At 36.1% G+C, this 19,779-nt stretch overlaps 22 non-coding genes across 22 annotated transcripts; all 22 read right to left on the minus strand.

Annotated features, from left to right (window-relative positions):
- Nucleotides 1–722: 722 nt before the first annotated feature.
- On the minus strand, nt 723–794 carry TRNAW-CCA (transfer RNA tryptophan (anticodon CCA)). The gene has a single exon. It is a non-coding gene; the product is annotated as a tRNA-Trp (tRNA).
- An 814-nt stretch (nt 795–1,608) lies between these two features.
- On the minus strand, nt 1,609–1,680 carry TRNAW-CCA (transfer RNA tryptophan (anticodon CCA)). Its single transcript has one exon. It is a non-coding gene; the product is annotated as a tRNA-Trp (tRNA).
- A 789-nt stretch (nt 1,681–2,469) lies between these two features.
- On the minus strand, nt 2,470–2,541 carry TRNAW-CCA (transfer RNA tryptophan (anticodon CCA)). The gene has a single exon. It is a non-coding gene; the product is annotated as a tRNA-Trp (tRNA).
- Nucleotides 2,542–3,355: 814 nt separating this feature from the next.
- On the minus strand, nt 3,356–3,427 carry TRNAW-CCA (transfer RNA tryptophan (anticodon CCA)). Its single transcript has one exon. It is a non-coding gene; the product is annotated as a tRNA-Trp (tRNA).
- Nucleotides 3,428–4,242: 815 nt separating this feature from the next.
- TRNAW-CCA (transfer RNA tryptophan (anticodon CCA)) lies at nt 4,243–4,314 on the minus strand. Its single transcript has one exon. It is a non-coding gene; the product is annotated as a tRNA-Trp (tRNA).
- An 808-nt stretch (nt 4,315–5,122) lies between these two features.
- Nucleotides 5,123–5,194, minus strand: TRNAW-CCA (transfer RNA tryptophan (anticodon CCA)). The gene has a single exon. It is a non-coding gene; the product is annotated as a tRNA-Trp (tRNA).
- An 814-nt stretch (nt 5,195–6,008) lies between these two features.
- Nucleotides 6,009–6,080, minus strand: TRNAW-CCA (transfer RNA tryptophan (anticodon CCA)). The gene has a single exon. It is a non-coding gene; the product is annotated as a tRNA-Trp (tRNA).
- A 789-nt stretch (nt 6,081–6,869) lies between these two features.
- Nucleotides 6,870–6,941, minus strand: TRNAW-CCA (transfer RNA tryptophan (anticodon CCA)). The gene has a single exon. It is a non-coding gene; the product is annotated as a tRNA-Trp (tRNA).
- Nucleotides 6,942–7,749: 808 nt separating this feature from the next.
- Nucleotides 7,750–7,821, minus strand: TRNAW-CCA (transfer RNA tryptophan (anticodon CCA)). The gene has a single exon. It is a non-coding gene; the product is annotated as a tRNA-Trp (tRNA).
- An 814-nt stretch (nt 7,822–8,635) lies between these two features.
- TRNAW-CCA (transfer RNA tryptophan (anticodon CCA)) lies at nt 8,636–8,707 on the minus strand. Its single transcript has one exon. It is a non-coding gene; the product is annotated as a tRNA-Trp (tRNA).
- Nucleotides 8,708–9,515: 808 nt separating this feature from the next.
- Nucleotides 9,516–9,587, minus strand: TRNAW-CCA (transfer RNA tryptophan (anticodon CCA)). The gene has a single exon. It is a non-coding gene; the product is annotated as a tRNA-Trp (tRNA).
- An 814-nt stretch (nt 9,588–10,401) lies between these two features.
- TRNAW-CCA (transfer RNA tryptophan (anticodon CCA)) lies at nt 10,402–10,473 on the minus strand. Its single transcript has one exon. It is a non-coding gene; the product is annotated as a tRNA-Trp (tRNA).
- Nucleotides 10,474–11,281: 808 nt separating this feature from the next.
- On the minus strand, nt 11,282–11,353 carry TRNAW-CCA (transfer RNA tryptophan (anticodon CCA)). The gene has a single exon. It is a non-coding gene; the product is annotated as a tRNA-Trp (tRNA).
- An 808-nt stretch (nt 11,354–12,161) lies between these two features.
- TRNAW-CCA (transfer RNA tryptophan (anticodon CCA)) lies at nt 12,162–12,233 on the minus strand. The gene has a single exon. It is a non-coding gene; the product is annotated as a tRNA-Trp (tRNA).
- Nucleotides 12,234–13,047: 814 nt separating this feature from the next.
- Nucleotides 13,048–13,119, minus strand: TRNAW-CCA (transfer RNA tryptophan (anticodon CCA)). The gene has a single exon. It is a non-coding gene; the product is annotated as a tRNA-Trp (tRNA).
- Nucleotides 13,120–13,933: 814 nt separating this feature from the next.
- On the minus strand, nt 13,934–14,005 carry TRNAW-CCA (transfer RNA tryptophan (anticodon CCA)). The gene has a single exon. It is a non-coding gene; the product is annotated as a tRNA-Trp (tRNA).
- An 808-nt stretch (nt 14,006–14,813) lies between these two features.
- TRNAW-CCA (transfer RNA tryptophan (anticodon CCA)) lies at nt 14,814–14,885 on the minus strand. Its single transcript has one exon. It is a non-coding gene; the product is annotated as a tRNA-Trp (tRNA).
- An 814-nt stretch (nt 14,886–15,699) lies between these two features.
- TRNAW-CCA (transfer RNA tryptophan (anticodon CCA)) lies at nt 15,700–15,771 on the minus strand. The gene has a single exon. It is a non-coding gene; the product is annotated as a tRNA-Trp (tRNA).
- An 814-nt stretch (nt 15,772–16,585) lies between these two features.
- Nucleotides 16,586–16,657, minus strand: TRNAW-CCA (transfer RNA tryptophan (anticodon CCA)). The gene has a single exon. It is a non-coding gene; the product is annotated as a tRNA-Trp (tRNA).
- An 815-nt stretch (nt 16,658–17,472) lies between these two features.
- Nucleotides 17,473–17,545, minus strand: TRNAW-CCA (transfer RNA tryptophan (anticodon CCA)). The gene has a single exon. It is a non-coding gene; the product is annotated as a tRNA-Trp (tRNA).
- Nucleotides 17,546–18,353: 808 nt separating this feature from the next.
- Nucleotides 18,354–18,425, minus strand: TRNAW-CCA (transfer RNA tryptophan (anticodon CCA)). The gene has a single exon. It is a non-coding gene; the product is annotated as a tRNA-Trp (tRNA).
- Nucleotides 18,426–19,233: 808 nt separating this feature from the next.
- Nucleotides 19,234–19,305, minus strand: TRNAW-CCA (transfer RNA tryptophan (anticodon CCA)). Its single transcript has one exon. It is a non-coding gene; the product is annotated as a tRNA-Trp (tRNA).
- Nucleotides 19,306–19,779: the final 474 nt, after the last annotated feature.

The following is a 19,779-nucleotide window of genomic DNA, read 5'->3' on the forward strand; positions in this document are numbered from 1 at the left end:
AAACCGGTTATAAATTAAACCAATTTTAACCAAACTCCAAAAGCCTAGAAGCTTCGTGCCATTTTGCCGTTAGCGTTAAATGCTTCCAAGTAAATAATGGGACGCTGAGAGTGAGATTTTTACTCGATAAGGAAATCCTCTGTAAGCATTTTTCTTTCTTTAACTAAATTGGATTTAAGGGCCATGCGATTTTACAAAGAAATTGAGTATAAGTAGAAATCAAAAATACCATTTAAGGTGAAGATGGATAACAAGAAAGGCTATTGAGTTTTCTTCAACATTTCTTAGGTGCCATCTATTTACTATGTACAAATATATCAATGTAGGGTACATTTTTTTATTTATTATTTTATTTTTAAAGCCAGGGCTTTAACCAGAACAAGACAGCATCAAGTACGTCGGGAGGAAAAAAAATTCACCATCATCACAGACTGAGATTCTTTACTGTAAGAGCAGTGAGACTTTGGAACTCTCTGCCAAAGGATTTTGTGATGGTTGATTTGTTGAATGATTTAAGAGGAACCTGGATATCTTTCTTGATACAACAGCAACATTTTCCCTTTTTTCATTGCAATAATAAAAGCTGCGTAGATATTGCCGCCTTAAAAAAGGAGAAGTCCAAAAACTTTGACTTCAAGGTGAGTCCTAATTCTCTTATCAAAGGAACTGGCTGGATGAAAATTAGCATTCTGTACTCACATTATGATGACCAAAGCAACAACTGACCCTGACGTGATTTGAACACGCAACCTTCTGATCTGGAGTCAGACGCGCTACCGTTGCGCCACAAGGTCATTTGATGATGAATTTATTGACCCTGTTCAGAACCAATGTCTTGTTGACAAAATGCTGATTGCCTGCTCATTCTGATTGATTGAAGAAACCGGTTTTAAATTAAACCAATTTTAACCAAACTCCAAAAGCCTAGAAGCTTCGTGCCATCATGCCGTTAGTGTTAAATGCTTCCAAGTAAATAATGGGACGCTGAGAGTGAGATTTTTACTCGATAAGGAAATCCTCTGTAAGCATTTTTCTTTCTTTAACTAAATTGGATTTAAGGGCCATGCGATTTTACAAAGAAATTGAGTATAAGTAGAAATCAAAAATACCATTTAAGGTGAAGATGGATAACAAGAAAGGCTATTGAGTTTTCTTCAACATTTCTTAGGTGCCATCTATTTACTATGTACAAATATATCAATGTAGGGTACATTTTTTTATTTATTATTTTATTTTTAAAGCCAGGGCTTTAACCAGAACAAGACAGCATCAAGTACGTCGGGAGGAAAAAAAATTCACCATCATCACAGACTGAGATTCTTTACTGTAAGAGCAGTGAGACTTTGGAACTCTCTGCCAAAGGATTTTGTGATGGTTGATTTGTTGAATGATTTAAGAGGAACCTGGATATCTTTCTTGATACAACAGCAACATTTTCCCTTTTTTCATTGCAATAATAAAAGCTGCGAAGATATTGCCGCCTTAAAAAAGGAGAAGTCCAAAATCTTTGACTTCAAGGTGAGTCCTAATTCTCTTATCAAAGGAACTGGAACTAGCTGGATGAAAATTAGCATTCTGTACTCACATTATGATGATCAAAGCAACAACTGATCCTGACGTGATTTGAACACGCAACCTTCTGATCTGGAGTCAGACGCGCTACCGTTGCGCCACAAGGTCATTTGATGATGAATTTATTGACCCTGTTCAGAACCAATGTCTTGTTGACAAAATGCTGATTACCTGCTCATTCTGATTGATTGAAGAAACCGGTTTTAAATTAAACCAATTTTAACCAAACTCCAAAAGCCTAGAAGCTTCGTGCCATCTTGCCGTTAGCGTTAAATGCTTCCAAGTAAATAATGGGACGCTGAGAGTGAGATTTTTACTCGATAAGGAAATCCTCTGTAAGCATTTTTCTTTCTTTAACTAAATTGGATTTAAGGGCCATGCGATTTTACAAAGAAATTGAGTATAAGTAGAAATCAAAAATACCATTTAAGGTGAAGATGGATAACAAGAAAGGCTATTGAGTTTTCTTCAACATTTCTTAGGTGCCAATGTAGGGTACATTTTTTTATTTATTATTTTATTTTTAAAGCCAGGGCTTTAACCAGAAAAAGACAGCATCAAGTACGTCGGGAGGAAAAAAAATTCACCATCATCACAGACTGAGATTCTTTACTGTAAGAGCAGTGAGACTTTGGAACTCTCTGCCAAAGGATTTTGTGATGGTTGATTTGTTGAATGATTTAAGAGGAACCTGGATATCTTTCTTGATACAACTGCAACATTTTCCCTTTTTTCATTGCAATAATAAAAGCTGCGTAGATATTGCCGCCTTAAAAAAGGAGAAGTCCAAAAACTTTGACTTCAAGGTGAGTCCTAATTCTCTTATCAAAGAAACTGGAACTAGCTGGATGAAAAACTAGCATTCTGTACTCTCATTATGATGATCAAAGCAACAACTGACCCTGACGTGATTTGAACACGCAACCTTCTGATATGGAGTCAGACGCGCTACCGTTGCGCCACAAGGTCATTTGATGTTGAATTTATTGACCCTGTTCAGAACCAATGTCTTGTTGACAAAATGCTGATTACCTGCTCATTCTGATTGATTGAAGAAACCGGTTATAAATTAAACCAATTTTAACCAAACTCCAAAAGCCTAGAAGCTTCGTGCCATTTTGCCGTTAGCGTTAAATGCTTCCAAGTAAATAATGGGACGCTGAGAGTGAGATTTTTACTCGATAAGGAAATCCTCTGTAAGCATTTTTCTTTCTTTAACTAAATTGGATTTAAGGGCCATGCGATTTTACAAAGAAATTGAGTATAAGTAGAAATCAAAAATACCATTTAAGGTGAAGATGGATAACAAGAAAGGCTATTGAGTTTTCTTCAACATTTCTTAGGTGCCATCTATTTACTATGTACAAATATATCAATGTAGGGTACATTTTTTTATTTATTATTTTATTTTTAAAGCCAGGGCTTTAACCAGAACAAGACAGCATCAAGTACGTCTGGAGGAAAAAAAATTCACCATCATCACAGACTGAGATTCTTTACTGTAAGAGCAGTGAGACTTTGGAACTCTCTGCCAAAGGATTTTGTGATGGTTGATTTGTTGAATGATTTAAGAGGAACCTGGATATCTTTCTTGATACAACAGCAACATTTTCCCTTTTTTCATTGCAATAATAAAAGCTGCGAAGATATTGCCGCCTTAAAAAAGGAGAAGTCCAAAATCTTTGACTTCAAGGTGAGTCCTAATTCTCTTATCAAAGGAACTGGAACTAGCTGGATGAAAATTAGCATTCTGTACTCACATTATGATGATCAAAGCAACAACTGACCCTGACGTGATTTGAACACGCAACCTTCTGATCTGGAGTCAGACGCGCTACCGTTGCGCCACAAGGTCATTTGATGATGAATTTATTGACCCTGTTCAGAACCAATGTCTTGTTGACAAAATGCTGATTACCTGCTCATTCTGATTGATTGAAGAAACCGGTTTTAAATTAAACCAATTTTAACCAAACTCCAAAAGCCTAGAAGCTTCGTGCCATCTTGCCGTTAGCGTTAAATGCTTCCAAGTAAATAATGGGACGCTGAGAGTGAGATTTTTACTCGATAAGGAAATCCTCTGTAAGCATTTTTCTTTCTTTAACTAAATTGGATTTAAGGGCCATGCGATTTTACAAAGAAATTGAGTATAAGTAGAAATCAAAAATACCATTTAAGGTGAAGATGGATAACAAGAAAGGCTATTGAGTTTTCTTCAACATTTCTTAGGTGCCATCTATTTACTATGTACAAATATATCAATGTAGGGTACATTTTTTTATTTATTATTTTATTTTTAAAGCCAGGGCTTTAACCAGAAAAAGACAGCATCAAGTACGTCGGGAGGAAAAAAAATTCACCATCATCACAGACTGAGATTCTTTACAGTAAGAGCAGTGAGACTTTGGAACTCTCTGCCAAAGGATTTTGTGATGGTTGATTTGTTGAATGATTTAAGAGGAACCTGGATATCTTTCTTGATACAACTGCAACATTTTCCCTTTTTTCATTGCAATAATAAAAGCTGCGTAGATATTGCCGCCTTAAAAAAGGAGAAGTCCAAAAACTTTGACTTCAAGGTGAGTCCTAATTCTCTTATCAAAGAAACTGGAACTAGCTGGATGAAAAACTAGCATTCTGTACTCTCATTATGATGATCAAAGCAACAACTGACCCTGACGTGATTTGAACACGCAACCTTCTGATATGGAGTCAGACGCGCTACCGTTGCGCCACAAGGTCATTTGATGTTGAATTTATTGACCCTGTTCAGAACCAATGTCTTGTTGACAAAATGCTGATTACCTGCTCATTCTGATTGATTGAAGAAACCGGTTATAAATTAAACCAATTTTAACCAAACTCCAAAAGCCTAGAAGCTTCGTGCCATTTTGCCGTTAGCGTTAAATGCTTCCAAGTAAATAATGGGACGCTGAGAGTGAGATTTTTACTCGATAAGGAAATCCTCTGTAAGCATTTTTCTTTCTTTAACTAAATTGGATTTAAGGGCCATGCGATTTTACAAAGAAATTGAGTATAAGTAGAAATCAAAAATACCATTTAAGGTGAAGATGGATAACAAGAAAGGCTATTGAGTTTTCTTCAACATTTCTTAGGTGCCATCTATTTACTATGTACAAATATATCAATGTAGGGTACATTTTTTTATTTATTATTTTATTTTTAAAGCCAGGGCTTTAACCAGAACAAGACAGCATCAAGTACGTCGGGAGGAAAAAAAATTCACCATCATCACAGACTGAGATTCTTTACTGTAAGAGCAGTGAGACTTTGGAACTCTCTGCCAAAGGATTTTGTGATGGTTGATTTGTTGAATGATTTAAGAGGAACCTGGATATCTTTCTTGATACAACAGCAACATTTTCCCTTTTTTCATTGCAATAATAAAAGCTGCGTAGATATTGCCGCCTTAAAAAAGGAGAAGTCCAAAAACTTTGACTTCAAGGTGAGTCCTAATTCTCTTATCAAAGGAACTGGCTGGATGAAAATTAGCATTCTGTACTCACATTATGATGACCAAAGCAACAACTGACCCTGACGTGATTTGAACACGCAACCTTCTGATCTGGAGTCAGACGCGCTACCGTTGCGCCACAAGGTCATTTGATGATGAATTTATTGACCCTGTTCAGAACCAATGTCTTGTTGACAAAATGCTGATTGCCTGCTCATTCTGATTGATTGAAGAAACCGGTTTTAAATTAAACCAATTTTAACCAAACTCCAAAAGCCTAGAAGCTTCGTGCCATCATGCCGTTAGTGTTAAATGCTTCCAAGTAAATAATGGGACGCTGAGAGTGAGATTTTTACTCGATAAGGAAATCCTCTGTAAGCATTTTTCTTTCTTTAACTAAATTGGATTTAAGGGCCATGCGATTTTACAAAGAAATTGAGTATAAGTAGAAATCAAAAATACCATTTAAGGTGAAGATGGATAACAAGAAAGGCTATTGAGTTTTCTTCAACATTTCTTAGGTGCCATCTATTTACTATGTACAAATATATCAATGTAGGGTACATTTTTTTATTTATTATTTTATTTTTAAAGCCAGGGCTTTAACCAGAACAAGACAGCATCAAGTACGTCGGGAGGAAAAAAAATTCACCATCATCACAGACTGAGATTCTTTACTGTAAGAGCAGTGAGACTTTGGAACTCTCTGCCAAAGGATTTTGTGATGGTTGATTTGTTGAATGATTTAAGAGGAACCTGGATATCTTTCTTGATACAACAGCAACATTTTCCCTTTTTTCATTGCAATAATAAAAGCTGCGAAGATATTGCCGCCTTAAAAAAGGAGAAGTCCAAAATCTTTGACTTCAAGGTGAGTCCTAATTCTCTTATCAAAGGAACTGGAACTAGCTGGATGAAAATTAGCATTCTATACTCACATTATGATGATCAAAGCAACAACTGATCCTGACGTGATTTGAACACGCAACCTTCTGATCTGGAGTCAGACGCGCTACCGTTGCGCCACAAGGTCATTTGATGATGAATTTATTGACCCTGTTCAGAACCAATGTCTTGTTGACAAAATGCTGATTACCTGCTCATTCTGATTGATTGAAGAAACCGGTTTTAAATTAAACCAATTTTAACCAAACTCCAAAAGCCTAGAAGCTTCGTGCCATCTTGCCGTTAGCGTTAAATGCTTCCAAGTAAATAATGGGACGCTGAGAGTGAGATTTTTACTCGATAAGGAAATCCTCTGTAAGCATTTTTCTTTCTTTAACTAAATTGGATTTAAGGGCCATGCGATTTTACAAAGAAATTGAGTATAAGTAGAAATCAAAAATACCATTTAAGGTGAAGATGGATAACAAGAAAGGCTATTGAGTTTTCTTCAACATTTCTTAGGTGCCAATGTAGGGTACATTTTTTTATTTATTATTTTATTTTTAAAGCCAGGGCTTTAACCAGAAAAAGACAGCATCAAGTACGTCGGGAGGAAAAAAAATTCACCATCATCACAGACTGAGATTCTTTACAGTAAGAGCAGTGAGACTTTGGAACTCTCTGCCAAAGGATTTTGTGATGGTTGATTTGTTGAATGATTTAAGAGGAACCTGGATATCTTTCTTGATACAACTGCAACATTTTCCCTTTTTTCATTGCAATAATAAAAGCTGCGTAGATATTGCCGCCTTAAAAAAGGAGAAGTCCAAAAACTTTGACTTCAAGGTGAGTCCTAATTCTCTTATCAAAGAAACTGGAACTAGCTGGATGAAAAACTAGCATTCTGTACTCTCATTATGATGATCAAAGCAACAACTGACCCTGACGTGATTTGAACACGCAACCTTCTGATATGGAGTCAGACGCGCTACCGTTGCGCCACAAGGTCATTTGATGTTGAATTTATTGACCCTGTTCAGAACCAATGTCTTGTTGACAAAATGCTGATTACCTGCTCATTCTGATTGATTGAAGAAACCGGTTATAAATTAAACCAATTTTAACCAAACTCCAAAAGCCTAGAAGCTTCGTGCCATTTTGCCGTTAGCGTTAAATGCTTCCAAGTAAATAATGGGACGCTGAGAGTGAGATTTTTACTCGATAAGGCAATCCTCTGTAAGCATTTTTCTTTCTTTAACTAAATTGGATTTAAGGGCCATGCGATTTTACAAAGAAATTGAGTATAAGTAGAAATCAAAAATACCATTTAAGGTGAAGATGGATAACAAGAAAGGCTATTGAGTTTTCTTCAACATTTCTTAGGTGCCATCTATTTACTATGTACAAATATATCAATGTAGGGTACATTTTTTTATTTATTATTTTATTTTTAAAGCCAGGGCTTTAACCAGAACAAGACAGCATCAAGTACGTCGGGAGGAAAAAAAATTCACCATCATCACAGACTGAGATTCTTTACTGTAAGAGCAGTGAGACTTTGGAACTCTCTGCCAAAGGATTTTGTGATGGTTGATTTGTTGAATGATTTAAGAGGAACCTGGATATCTTTCTTGATACAACAGCAACATTTTCCCTTTTTTCATTGCAATAATAAAAGCTGCGTAGATATTGCCGCCTTAAAAAAGGAGAAGTCCAAAAACTTTGACTTCAAGGTGAGTCCTAATTCTCTTATCAAAGGAACTGGCTGGATGAAAATTAGCATTCTGTACTCACATTATGATGACCAAAGCAACAACTGACCCTGACGTGATTTGAACACGCAACCTACTGATCTGGAGTCAGACGCGCTACCGTTGCGCCACAAGGTCATTTGATGATGAATTTATTGACCCTGTTCAGAACCAATGTCTTGTTGACAAAATGCTGATTGCCTGCTCATTCTGATTGATTGAAGAAACCGGTTTTAAATTAAACCAATTTTAACCAAACTCCAAAAGCCTAGAAGCTTCGTGCCATCATGCCGTTAGTGTTAAATGCTTCCAAGTAAATAATGGGACGCTGAGAGTGAGATTTTTACTCGATAAGGAAATCCTCTGTAAGCATTTTTCTTTCTTTAACTAAATTGGATTTAAGGGCCATGCGATTTTACAAAGAAATTGAGTATAAGTAGAAATCAAAAATACCATTTAAGGTGAAGATGGATAACAAGAAAGGCTATTGAGTTTTCTTCAACATTTCTTAGGTGCCATCTATTTACTATGTACAAATATATCAATGTAGGGTACATTTTTTTATTTATTATTTTATTTTTAAAGCCAGGGCTTTAACCAGAACAAGACAGCATCAAGTACGTCGGGAGGAAAAAAAATTCACCATCATCACAGACTGAGATTCTTTACTGTAAGAGCAGTGAGACTTTGGAACTCTCTGCCAAAGGATTTTGTGATGGTTGATTTGTTGAATGATTTAAGAGGAACCTGGATATCTTTCTTGATACAACAGCAACATTTTCCCTTTTTTCATTGCAATAATAAAAGCTGCGAAGATATTGCCGCCTTAAAAAAGGAGAAGTCCAAAATCTTTGACTTCAAGGTGAGTCCTAATTCTCTTATCAAAGGAACTGGAACTAGCTGGATGAAAATTAGCATTCTGTACTCACATTATGATGATCAAAGCAACAACTGACCCTGACGTGATTTGAACACGCAACCTTCTGATCTGGAGTCAGACGCGCTACCGTTGCGCCACAAGGTCATTTGATGATGAATTTATTGACCCTGTTCAGAACCAATGTCTTGTTGACAAAATGCTGATTACCTGCTCATTCTGATTGATTGAAGAAACCGGTTTTAAATTAAACCAATTTTAACCAAACTCCAAAAGCCTAGAAGCTTCGTGCCATCTTGCCGTTAGCGTTAAATGCTTCCAAGTAAATAATGGGACGCTGAGAGTGAGATTTTTACTCGATAAGGAAATCCTCTGTAAGCATTTTTCTTTCTTTAACTAAATTGGATTTAAGGGCCATGCGATTTTACAAAGAAATTGAGTATAAGTAGAAATCAAAAATACCATTTAAGGTGAAGATGGATAACAAGAAAGGCTATTGAGTTTTCTTCAACATTTCTTAGGTGCCATCTATTTACTATGTACAAATATATCAATGTAGGGTACATTTTTTTATTTATTATTTTATTTTTAAAGCCAGGGCTTTAACCAGAAAAAGACAGCATCAAGTACGTCGGGAGGAAAAAAAATTCACCATCATCACAGACTGAGATTCTTTACTGTAAGAGCAGTGAGACTTTGGAACTCTCTGCCAAAGGATTTTGTGATGGTTGATTTGTTGAATGATTTAAGAGGAACCTGGATATCTTTCTTGATACAACAGCAACATTTTCCCTTTTTTCATTGCAATAATAAAAGCTGCGTAGATATTGCCGCCTTAAAAAAGGAGAAGTCCAAAAACTTTGACTTCAAGGTGAGTCCTAATTCTCTTATCAAAGGAACTGGCTGGATGAAAATTAGCATTCTGTACTCACATTATGATGACCAAAGCAACAACTGACCCTGACGTGATTTGAACACGCAACCTTCTGATCTGGAGTCAGACGCGCTACCGTTGCGCCACAAGGTCATTTGATGATGAATTTATTGACCCTGTTCAGAACCAATGTCTTGTTGACAAAATGCTGATTGCCTGCTCATTCTGATTGATTGAAGAAACCGGTTTTAAATTAAACCAATTTTAACCAAACTCCAAAAGCCTAGAAGCTTCGTGCCATCATGCCGTTAGTGTTAAATGCTTCCAAGTAAATAATGGGACGCTGAGAGTGAGATTTTTACTCGATAAGGAAATCCTCTGTAAGCATTTTTCTTTCTTTAACTAAATTGGATTTAAGGGCCATGCGATTTTACAAAGAAATTGAGTATAAGTAGAAATCAAAAATACCATTTAAGGTGAAGATGGATAACAAGAAAGGCTATTGAGTTTTCTTCAACATTTCTTAGGTGCCATCTATTTACTATGTACAAATATATCAATGTAGGGTACATTTTTTTATTTATTATTTTATTTTTAAAGCCAGGGCTTTAACCAGAACAAGACAGCATCAAGTACGTCGGGAGGAAAAAAAATTCACCATCATCACAGACTGAGATTCTTTACTGTAAGAGCAGTGAGACTTTGGAACTCTCTGCCAAAGGATTTTGTGATGGTTGATTTGTTGAATGATTTAAGAGGAACCTGGATATCTTTCTTGATACAACAGCAACATTTTCCCTTTTTTCATTGCAATAATAAAAGCTGCGAAGATATTGCCGCCTTAAAAAAGGAGAAGTCCAAAATCTTTGACTTCAAGGTGAGTCCTAATTCTCTTATCAAAGGAACTGGAACTAGCTGGATGAAAATTAGCATTCTGTATTCACATTATGATGATCAAAGCAACAACTGACCCTGACGTGATTTGAACACGCAACCTTCTGATCTGGAGTCAGACGCGCTACCGTTGCGCCACAAGGTCATTTGATGATGAATTTATTGACCCTGTTCAGAACCAATGTCTTGTTGACAAAATGCTGATTACCTGCTCATTCTGATTGATTGAAGAAACCGGTTTTAAATTAAACCAATTTTAACCAAACTCCAAAAGCCTAGAAGCTTCGTGCCATCTTGCCGTTAGCGTTAAATGCTTCCAAGTAAATAATGGGACGCTGAGAGTGAGATTTTTACTCGATAAGGAAATCCTCTGTAAGCATTTTTCTTTCTTTAACTAAATTGGATTTAAGGGCCATGCGATTTTACAAAGAAATTGAGTATAAGTAGAAATCAAAAATACCATTTAAGGTGAAGATGGATAACAAGAAAGGCTATTGAGTTTTCTTCAACATTTCTTAGGTGCCATCTATTTACTATGTACAAATATATCAATGTAGGGTACATTTTTTTATTTATTATTTTATTTTTAAAGCCAGGGCTTTAACCAGAAAAAGACAGCATCAAGTACGTCGGGAGGAAAAAAAATTCACCATCATCACAGACTGAGATTCTTTACTGTAAGAGCAGTGAGACTTTGGAACTCTCTGCCAAAGGATTTTGTGATGGTTGATTTGTTGAATGATTTAAGAGGAACCTGGATATCTTTCTTGATACAACAGCAACATTTTCCCTTTTTTCATTGCAATAATAAAAGCTGCGTAGATATTGCCGCCTTAAAAAAGGAGAAGTCCAAAAACTTTGACTTCAAGGTGAGTCCTAATTCTCTTATCAAAGGAACTGGCTGGATGAAAATTAGCATTCTGTACTCACATTATGATGACCAAAGCAACAACTGACCCTGACGTGATTTGAACACGCAACCTTCTGATCTGGAGTCAGACGCGCTACCGTTGCGCCACAAGGTCATTTGATGATGAATTTATTGACCCTGTTCAGAACCAATGTCTTGTTGACAAAATGCTGATTGCCTGCTCATTCTGATTGATTGAAGAAACCGGTTTTAAATTAAACCAATTTTAACCAAACTCCAAAAGCCTAGAAGCTTCGTGCCATCATGCCGTTAGTGTTAAATGCTTCCAAGTAAATAATGGGACGCTGAGAGTGAGATTTTTACTCGATAAGGAAATCCTCTGTAAGCATTTTTCTTTCTTTAACTAAATTGGATTTAAGGGCCATGCGATTTTACAAAGAAATTGAGTATAAGTAGAAATCAAAAATACCATTTAAGGTGAAGATGGATAACAAGAAAGGCTATTGAGTTTTCTTCAACATTTCTTAGGTGCCATCTATTTACTATGTACAAATATATCAATGTAAGGTACATTTTTTTATTTATTATTTTATTTTTAAAGCCAGGGCTTTAACCAGAAAAAGACAGCATCAAGTACGTCGGGAGGAAAAAAAATTCACCATCATCACAGACTGAGATTCTTTACAGTAAGAGCAGTGAGACTTTGGAACTCTCTGCCAAAGGATTTTGTGATGGTTGATTTGTTGAATGATTTAAGAGGAACCTGGATATCTTTCTTGATACAACAGCAACATTTTCCCTTTTTTCATTGCAATAATAAAAGCTGCGAAGATATTGCCGCTTTAAAAAAGGAGAAGTCCAAAAACGTTGACTTCAAGGTGAGTCCTAATTCTCTTATCAAAGGAACTAGCTGGATGAAAATTAGCATTCTGTACTCACATTATGATGATCAAAGCAACAACTGACCCTGACGTGATTTGAACACGCAACCTTCTGATCTGGAGTCAGACGCGCTACCGTTGCGCCACAAGGTCATTTAATGATTACTTTATTGACCCTGTTCAGAACCAATGTCTTGTTGACAAAATGCTGATTACCTCCTCATTCTGATTGATTGAAGAAACTGGTTTTAAATTAAACCAATTTTAACCAAACTCCAAAAGCCTAGAAGCTTCGTGCCATCTTGCCGTTAGCGTTAAATGCTTCCAAGTAAATAATGGGACGCTGAGAGTGAGATTTTTACTCGATAAGGAAATCCTCTGTAAGCATTTTTCTTTCTTTAACTAAATTGGATTTAAGGGCCATGCGATTTTACAAAGAAATTGAGTATAAGTAGAAATCAAAAATACCATTTAAGGTGAAGATGGATAACAAGAAAGGCTATTGAGTTTTCTTCAACATTTCTTAGGTGCCATCTATTTACTATGTACAAATATATCAATGTAGGGTACATTTTTTTATTTATTATTTTATTTTTAAAGCCAGGGCTTTAACCAGAACAAGACAGCATCAAGTACGTCGGGAGGAAAAAAAATTCACCATCATCACAGACTGAGATTCTTTACTGTAAGAGCAGTGAGACTTTGGAACTCTCTGCCAAAGGATTTTGTCATGGTTGATTTGTTGAATGATTTAAGAGGAACCTGGATATCTTTCTTGATACAACAGCAACATTTTCCCTTTTTTCATTGCAATAATAAAAGCTGCGAAGATATTGCCGCCTTAAAAAAGGAGAAGTCCAAAATCTTTGACTTCAAGGTGAGTCCTAATTCTCTTATCAAAGGAACTGGAACTAGCTGGATGAAAATTAGCATTCTGTACTCACATTATGATGATCAAAGCAACAACTGACCCTGACGTGATTTGAACACGCAACCTTCTGATCTGGAGTCAGACGCGCTACCGTTGCGCCACAAGGTCATTTGATGATGAATTTATTGACCCTGTTCAGAACCAATGTCTTGTTGACAAAATGCTGATTACCTGCTCATTCTGATTGATTGAAGAAACCGGTTTTAAATTAAACCAATTTTAACCAAACTCCAAAAGCCTAGAAGCTTCGTGCCATCTTGCCGTTAGCGTTAAATGCTTCCAAGTAAATAATGGGACGCTGAGAGTGAGATTTTTACTCGATAAGGAAATCCTCTGTAAGCATTTTTCTTTCTTTAACTAAATTGGATTTAAGGGCCATGCGATTTTACAAAGAAATTGAGTATAAGTAGAAATCAAAAATACCATTTAAGGTGAAGATGGATAACAAGAAAGGCTATTGAGTTTTCTTCAACATTTCTTAGGTGCCATCTATTTACTATGTACAAATATATCAATGTAGGGTACATTTTTTTATTTATTATTTTATTTTTAAAGCCAGGGCTTTAACCAGAACAAGACAGCATCAAGTACGTCGGGAGGAAAAAAAATTCACCATCATCACAGACTGAGATTCTTTACTGTAAGAGCAGTGAGACTTTGGAACTCTCTGCCAAAGGATTTTGTCATGGTTGATTTGTTGAATGATTTAAGAGGAACCTGGATATCTTTCTTGATACAACAGCAACATTTTCCCTTTTTTCATTGCAATAATAAAAGCTGCGAAGATATTGCCGCCTTAAAAAAGGAGAAGTCCAAAATCTTTGACTTCAAGGTGAGTCCTAATTCTCTTATCAAAGGAACTGGAACTAGCTGGATGAAAATTAGCATTCTGTACTCACATTATGATGATCAAAGCAACAACTGACCCTGACGTGATTTGAACACGCAACCTTCTGATATGGAGTCAGACGCGCTACCGTTGCGCCACAAGGTCATTTGATGTTGAATTTATTGACCCTGTTCAGAACCAATGTCTTGTTGACAAAATGCTGATTACCTGCTCATTCTGATTGATTGAAGAAACCGGTTATAAATTAAACCAATTTTAACCAAACTCCAAAAGCCTAGAAGCTTCGTGCCATTTTGCCGTTAGCGTTAAATGCTTCCAAGTAAATAATGGGACGCTGAGAGTGAGATTTTTACTCGATAAGGAAATCCTCTGTAAGCATTTTTCTTTCTTTAAGTAAATTGGATTTAAGGGCCATGCGATTTTACAAAGAAATTGAGTATAAGTAGAAATCAAAAATACCATTTAAGGTGAAGATGGATAACAAGAAAGGCTATTGAGTTTTCTTCAACATTTCTTAGGTGCCATCTATTTACTATGTACAAATATATCAATGTAGGGTACATTTTTTTATTTATTATTTTATTTTTAAAGCCAGGGCTTTAACCAGAACAAGACAGCATCAAGTACGTCGGGAGGAAAAAAAATTCACCATCATCACAGACTGAGATTCTTTACTGTAAGAGCAGTGAGACTTTGGAACTCTCTGCCAAAGGATTTTGTGATGGTTGATTTGTTGAATGATTTAAGAGGAACCTGGATATCTTTCTTGATACAACAGCAACATTTTCCCTTTTTTCATTGCAATAATAAAAGCTGCGTAGATATTGCCGCCTTAAAAAAGGAGAAGTCCAAAAACTTTGACTTCAAGGTGAGTCCTAATTCTCTTATCAAAGGAACTGGCTGGATGAAAATTAGCATTCTGTACTCACATTATGATGACCAAAGCAACAACTGACCCTGACGTGATTTGAACACGCAACCTTCTGATCTGGAGTCAGACGCGCTATCGTTGCGCCACAAGGTCATTTGATGATGAATTTATTGACCCTGTTCAGAACCAATGTCTTGTTGACAAAATGCTGATTACCTGCTCATTCTGATTGATTGAAGAAACCGGTTTTAAATTAAACCAATTTTAACCAAACTCCAAAAGCCTAGAAGCTTCGTGCCATCTTGCCGTTAGCGTTAAATGCTTCCAAGTAAATAATGGGATGCTGAGAGTGAGATTTTTACTCGATAAGGAAATCCTCTGTAAGCATTTTTCTTTCTTTAACTAAATTGGATTTAAGGGCCATGCGATTTTACAAAGAAATTGAGTATAAGTAGAAATCAAAAATACCATTTAAGGTGAAGATGGATAACAAGAAAGGCTATTGAGTTTTCTTCAACATTTCTTAGGTGCCATCTATTTACTATGTACAAATATATCAATGTAGGGTACATTTTTTTATTTATTATTTTATTTTTAAAGCCAGGGCTTTAACCAGAACAAGACAGCATCAAGTACGTCGGGAGGAAAAAAAATTCACCATCATCACAGACTGAGATACTTTACTGTAAGAGCAGTGAGACTTTGGAACTCTCTGCCAAAGGATTTTGTGATGGTTGATTTGTTGAATGATTTAAGAGGAACCTGGATATCTTTCTTGATACAACAGCAACATTTTCCCTTTTTTCATTGCAATAATAAAAGCTGCGAAGATATTGCCGCTTTAAAAAAGGAGAAGTCCAAAAACGTTGACTTCAAGGTGAGTCCTAATTCTCTTATCAAAGGAACTGGAACTAGCTGGATGAAAATTAGCATTCTGTACTCACATTATGATGATCAAAGCAACAACTGACCCTGATGTGATTTGAACACGCAACCTTCTGATCTGGAGTCAGACGCGCTACCGTTGCGCCACAAGGTCATTTGATGATGAATTTATTGACCCTGTTCAGAACCAATGTCTTGTTGACAAAATGCTGATTACCTGCTCATTCTGATTGATTGAAGAAACCGGTTTTAAATTAAACCAATTTTAACCAAACTCCAAAAGCCTAGAAGCTTCGTGCCATCTTGCTGTTAGCGTTAAATGCTTCCAAGTAAATAATGGGACGCTGAGAGTGAGATTTTTACTCGATAAGGAAATCCTCTGTAAGCATTTTTCTTTCTTTAACTAAATTGGATTTAAGGGCCATGCGATTTTACAAAGAAATTGAGTATAAGTAGAAATCAAAAATACCATTTAAGGTGAAGATGGATAACAAGAAAGGCTATTGAGTTTTCTTCAACATTTCTTAGGTGCCATCTATTTACTATGTACAAATATATCAATGTAGGGTACATTTTTTTATTTATTATTTTATTTTTAAAGCCAGGGCTTTAACCAGAACAAGACAGCATCAAGTACGTCGGGAGGAAAAAAAATTCACCATCATCACAGACTGAGATTCTTTACTGTAAGAGCAGTGAGGCTTTGGAACTCTCTGCCAAAGGATTTTGTGATGGTTGATTTGTTGAATGATTTAAGAGGAACCTGGATATCTTTCTTGATACAACAGCAACATTTTCCCTTTTTTCATTGCAATAATAAAGGCTGCGAAGATATTGCCGCTTTAAAAAAGGAGAAGTCCAAAAACGTTGACTTCAAGTTGAGTCCTAATTCTCTTATCAAAGGAACTGGAACTAGCTGGATGAAAATTAGCATTCTGTACTCACATTATGATGATCAAAGCAACAACTGACCCTGACGTGATTTGAACACGCAACCTTCTGATCTGGAGTCAGACGCGCTACCGTTGCGCCACAAGGTCATTTGATGATGAATTTATTGACCCTGTTCAGAACCAATGTCTTGTTGACAAAATGCTGATTACCTGCTCATTCTGATTGATTGAAGAAACCGGTTTTAAATTAAACCAATTTTAACCAAACTCCAAAAGCCTAGAAGCTTCGTGCCATCTTGCCGTTAGCGTTAAATGCTTCCAAGTAAATAATGGGACGCTGAGAGTGAGATTTTTACTCGATAAGGAAATCCTCTGTAAGCATTTTTCTTTCTTTAACTAAATTGGATTTAAGGGCCATGCGATTTTACAAAGAAATTGAGTATAAGTAGAAATCAAAAATACCGTTTAAGGTGAAGATGGATAACAAGAAAGGCTATTTAGTTTTCTTCAACATTTCTTAGGTGCCATCTATTTACTATGTACAAATATATCAATGTAGGGTACATTTTTTTATTTATTATTTTATTTTTAAAGCCAGGGCTTTAACCAGAAAAAGACAGCATCAAGTACGTCGGGAGGAAAAAAAATTCACCATCATCACAGACTGAGATTCTTTACAGTAAGAGCAGTGAGACTTTGGAACTCTCTGCCAAAGGATTTTGTGATGGTTGATTTGTTGAATGATTTAAGAGGAACCTGGATATCTTTCTTGATACAACTGCAACATTTTCCCTTTTTTCATTGCAATAATAAAAGCTGCGTAGATATTGCCGCCTTAAAAAAGGAGAAGTCCAAAAACTTTGACTTCAAGGTGAGTCCTAATTCTCTTATCAAAGAAACTGGAACTAGCTGGATGAAAAACTAGCATTCTGTACTCTCATTATGATGATCAAAGCAACAACTGACCCTGACGTGAATTTGAACACTCAACCTTCTGATATGGAGTCAGACGCGCTACCGTTGCGCCACAAGGTCATTTGATGTTGAATTTATTGACCCTGTTCAGAACCAATGTCTTGTTGACAAAATGCTGATTACCTGCTCATTCTGATTGATTGAAGAAACCGGTTATAAATTAAACCAATTTTAACCAAACTCCAAAAGCCTAGAAGCTTCGTGCCATTTTGCCGTTAGCGTTAAATGCTTCCAAGTAAATAATGGGACGCTGAGAGTGAGATTTTTACTCGATAAGGAAATCCTCTGTAAGCATTTTTCTTTCTTTAACTAAATTGGATTTAAGGGCCATGCGATTTTACAAAGAAATTGAGTATAAGTAGAAATCAAAAATACCATTTAAGGTGAAGATGGATAACAAGAAAGGCTATTGAGTTTTCTTCAACATTTCTTAGGTGCCATCTATTTACTATGTACAAATATATCAATGTAGGGTACATTTTTTTATTTATTATTTTATTTTTAAAGCCAGGGCTTTAACCAGAACAAGACAGCATCAAGTACGTCGGGAGGAAAAAAAAATCACCATCATCACAGACTGAGATTCTTTACTGTAAGAGCAGTGAGACTTTGGAACTCTCTGCCAAAGGATTTTGTGATGGTTGATTTGTTGAATGATTTAAGAGGAACCTGGATATCTTTCTTGATACAACAGCAACATTTTCCCTTTTTTCATTGCAATAATAAAAGCTGCGTAGATATTGCCGCCTTAAAAAAGGAGAAGTCCAAAAACTTTGACTTCAAGGTGAGTCCTAATTCTCTTATCAAAGGAACTGGCTGGATGAAAATTAGCATTCTGTACTCACATTATGATGACCAAAGCAACAACTGACCCTGACGTGATTTGAACACGCAACCTTCTGATCTGGAGTCAGACGCGCTACCGTTGCGCCACAAGGTCATTTGATGATGAATTTATTGACCCTGTTCAGAACCAATGTCTTGTTGACAAAATGCTGATTGCCTGCTCATTCTGATTGATTGAAGAAACCGGTTTTAAATTAAACCAATTTTAACCAAACTCCAAAAGCCTAGAAGCTTCGTGCCATCATGCCGTTAGTGTTAAATGCTTCCAAGTAAATAATGGGACGCTGAGAGTGAGATTTTTACTCGATAAGGAAATCCTCTGTAAGCATTTTTCTTTCTTTAACTAAATTGGATTTAAGGGCCATGCGATTTTACAAAGAAATTGAGTATAAGTAGAAATCAAAAATACCGTTTAAGGTGAAGATGGATAACAAGAAAGGCTATTTAGTTTTCTTCAACATTTCTTAGGTGCCATCTATTTACTATGTACAAATATATCAATGTAGGGTACATTTTTTTATTTATTATTTTATTTTTAAAGCCAGGGCTTTAACCAGAAAAAGACAGCATCAAGTACGTCGGGAGGAAAAAAAATTCACCATCATCACAGACTGAGATTCTTTACAGTAAGAGCAGTGAGACTTTGGAACTCTCTGCCAAAGGATTTTGTGATGGTTGATTTGTTGAATGATTTAAGAGGAACCTGGATATCTTTCTTGATACAACAGCAACATTTTCCCTTTTTTCATTGCAATAATAAAAGCTGCGAAGATATTGCCGCTTTAAAAAAGGAGAAGTCCAAAAACGTTGACTTCAAGGTGAGTCCTAATTCTCTTATCAAAGGAACTAGCTGGATGAAAATTAGCATTCTGTACTCACATTATGATGATCAAAGCAACAACTGACCCTGACGTGATTTGAACACGCAACCTTCTGATCTGGAGTCAGACGCGCTATCGTTGCGCCACAAGGTCATTTGATGATGAATTTATTGACCCTGTTCAGAACCAATGTCTTGTTGACAAAATGCTGATTACCTGCTCATTCTGATTGATTGAAGAAACCGGTTTTAAATTAAACCAATTTTAACCAAACTCCAAAAGCCTAGAAGCTTCGTGCCATCTTGCCGTTAGCGTTAAATGCTTCCAAGTAAATAATGGGACGCTGAGAGTGAGATTTTTACTCGATAAGGAAATCCTCTGTAAGCATTTTTCTTTCTTTAACTAAATTGGATTTAAGGGCCATGCGATTTTACAAAGAAATTGAGTATAAGTAGAAATCAAAAATACCATTTAAGGTGAAGATGGATAACAAGAAAGGCTATTGAGTTTTCTTCAACATTTCTTAGGTGCCATCTATTTACTATGTACAAATATATCAATGTAGGGTACATTTTTTTATTTATTATTTTATTTTTAAAGCCAGGGCTTTAACCAGAACAAGACAGC

The sequence above is a fragment of the Rhinoderma darwinii genome, chromosome 3 (genome assembly GCF_050947455.1).
Source record: "Rhinoderma darwinii isolate aRhiDar2 chromosome 3, aRhiDar2.hap1, whole genome shotgun sequence".
Classification (NCBI taxonomy): domain Eukaryota; kingdom Metazoa; phylum Chordata; class Amphibia; order Anura; family Rhinodermatidae; genus Rhinoderma; species Rhinoderma darwinii.